Consider the following 3,119-nt stretch of genomic DNA (forward strand, 5'->3'; position numbering starts at 1 on the left):
TGAACTTGCTAAAAGCCAAGTGCTAATGATTGATGAAGCCTTGGCTATTTATTTTATTCTTGATTTGATATGAATCTATTGAAACCTAGGGCTAATGATTGACGAAGCCCTAGTGAGATTTCTATTGGAAATGTTAATTTGTTATATTGACGGTTCGGAAATATTACGTGCTTACAAATCGGAATCGTAGGAAATCCGTTTGGTCCTGTGAACTTGAGAAAAGTTCTAAAACAATCTATTTACATATATCTTCACTCCAGTGGAGTACGATAAAAATCTAGCACCGTATGTTAAAGTTAAAAACGTCATGTGGGGATTTTCTAAACCTTGCCAACTCTATATTTTTCCTTTAAGTTCAATCTAGCCTTAATACCTTTAGAAAATGATTTCCCTAGTTTCTAAAACTCTAGGCTTTGTTTTACTCCTTTTCTTTTCTCTAAGAACTGTCCTTGGCTAGTTAACTATAGGAAAAGTTCCAAAATACGAGTTTTAATAATTTTAGTTAAAAACATAGAAACTTGCTCGGCAAGAAACCTTATTTTAAGTAAAATAGTTTTTAGTGATAATTTTTGCAAGAACCATAGCTTTAAAGAAATGTTCAAAGTAACTTCCTAACGTGGATTTTAAGAGGTTTGTCGACTTATTTCAAGAAAATAATACTAGTTACCCTTTTATAAGGAAAAGTATCTTAAGGAAACTATAATATACATTTCTTCTACTTTTGTCAAGTTTTAACCTAAGGGACTCTTGATTTTTCTAAGGGAAAGTAAATTGATAGTATATTAGATATACTTCAATGTCTATAAGCTTAAAAACTGAGTAGAAACTCATAGTTTCAAAATTTGGTTTTTAGGATTTCGAGGACGCGGAATTCGATTCCCAACTTGATATCTGAACTCCACTCTTGGTGAGTGTCTCTGCTTGTTCTATGCTTACCTGTTTAAAGTACTTTCTTGACTCGATATGTGATAATTTGAAAAACTGGTTTTTGATCCATCGAAGTGAGCTGTGTGTACTTTATCGCACTAGCCGTTCGAGTGGTGACTTGTGCAAAAACATTTTTCTCCTGAATCCTTGATTCTAAATGTAGTTGCGTCGTTGGGTGAATCCCTCGACTTCTGAATCCAACTACCATGAATCTAAATGGAGTTGCGTCGTTGGGTGAATCCCTCGACTTCTGAATCCAACTACCATAACGTCGTTGGGTGAATCCCTCGACCAATCATCTACGGGTATATCTCGAGTATACTGCGTCCTTAGTCGGTGTGCGGGCCCGGGACAGGGGTATGAATGGTGATGGGTTAGGTATCAAAATGAGACGCTCTACATGGATTATAAGTAGTGAGAGTTGACGGAGGGTCAACTACGATAAATGGTGATCAAGCGAGGAAAATGGCTCCTGAGAGCCCATGTATCCTACCTTGTACTGTTATACGCTTTCCTAACTGTTTAAATTTGCTAAGTTATTATCCGCTGTTTGTTATTACGTGATTGCATGTTTTGGGGCACCATTGAGCTTTAGCTCATCCCACGTCTATTGTTTTCCTTAACAGGTTCTGGAAACTGAAAGCTGGATGCTTACTTATGTTTTCCTTTTGGGATTGTATTTGAACACTATAACTTATTCTGTGGGCTGTAATGTGTTATTTGGGATAATGTATTTTCCTTTTTTTTTTTGGATTGCCACTTGAAACTGGAAAATGTGTAAACCCTAATTCGATTACTTGGCTTGTAAGTTTGTAATAGGGATTTATGTATTTATCTATCTGGTTTGGTATGACTTTATATCTTTGGTACATAGCTCGTGGGACGTTCAAGAGCCTCGACTGGCTAATTTATCACTGCTATCTCTGAAGTTAATGTGGATTTAAGGATGATCCTATTTCGGGGAAAAATTGTTTTATCATAGATTAGGTTATTTTTCGGAAGGAGTTGGGTTAGAATGTTTGCGTGAGTCCTGGCGAGAGTTGGGCAGACGGCCCGCCAACCCTTTGGTTCGCCTTAGGGGGAAGTGGGGTCGCCACATAGCTCAAACATGAAAGTTGTATATAATGATTTTTTATAGTTTCCTGCAAAATTTCAGCCCAATCGGAGCAACGTAGCCTATGAAAAGACCAAAATACTCCTGCTGCCCTGTTTCTACCCGAACATGCTAATCAGCTTCTGTAATTGGTTAGTTTGACCAGGATTACTACTGATTTGGTTGCTGATGTCTTCTTAAGAATTATCTCCTTGTATCTTAGCTTTCAAATGGATTTGGAATTACCTGAATTGGAGTTGTGTGTGCTGAGATATGAGTGAATAAAGCAGGACTGCTAGTTGATTTCTGCAGTGAATCTCGAACTAGAAAATCTGGAATTGTTTTGGTAAATTTGACCTAGTTAGGCTGAGAACTGGACTGAGTAGTCTTTTTGGAAGTTGTAGGTCTTTGTCTTAGCTTTTCAACGCCTCTAAGAACACCCTAAAGAGACTTTGGTAGCCCAAGATATGGCCATTTAAATGTAGTACGGTTAATTAGCCGATTAGTTGGAACCTGGTTCTGTGAACTGGGAATTTGATTAGGTTACACTGGAAATTTGACCAAGTGATCTTCATGAAAGTTGTAGGACTTTATCTTAGCTTAGAAATGGTATAATTTTCACCCCAATCCGATAGGCGTAGCTCCGGTTGTGTCCGTTACATGAAACTCTATCAAATCTGTCTCTTGTTAAATTTGATTTCCGCACTTGTTGTTAGTTGATTTTTGTCCTTGTATTGTCTTGAGCCTATTGGACGGCTATTGAAGTTAGATTGTTGTGTGTGTACCTTTGGGTTTAAATAAGAAAAATAATGAAGCCAAATGGCTGGAAAATTAGGTAAACACAAAGGGCATACTGCCCAAATTTACGCTCGAGAACTAGAAAACTATACTTGCAACTTGAGTAAGGGTTAAGAGTGAATATCACTTGAACCATCTAGGATAGTTGCATCTTCTTTTACCGAGGTATATAAATAAGGACTTGGCCGAACTTATACCCTTGAGAAATAAAATAATAACTGCTCGAAGTACGTTTTCTTTATCACTTCGACTTAAATAGAGATTTCAAAGTTTTACGAGCAAGCATAAGTTTTACAAATAT

General features: G+C 37.1%; 1 long non-coding RNA gene across 1 annotated transcript; it reads left to right on the forward strand.

Annotated features, from left to right (window-relative positions):
- Positions 1-858: 858 nt before the first annotated feature.
- On the forward strand, positions 859-1,675 carry LOC140008042 (uncharacterized). Its single transcript, XR_011815457.1, has 2 exons — positions 859-907; positions 1,554-1,675. It is a non-coding gene; the product is annotated as an uncharacterized lncRNA (long non-coding RNA).
- Positions 1,676-3,119: the final 1,444 nt, after the last annotated feature.

This window comes from Coffea arabica, chromosome 6c (assembly GCF_036785885.1).
Source record: "Coffea arabica cultivar ET-39 chromosome 6c, Coffea Arabica ET-39 HiFi, whole genome shotgun sequence".
Taxonomy (NCBI): Eukaryota; Viridiplantae; Streptophyta; class Magnoliopsida; order Gentianales; family Rubiaceae; genus Coffea; species Coffea arabica.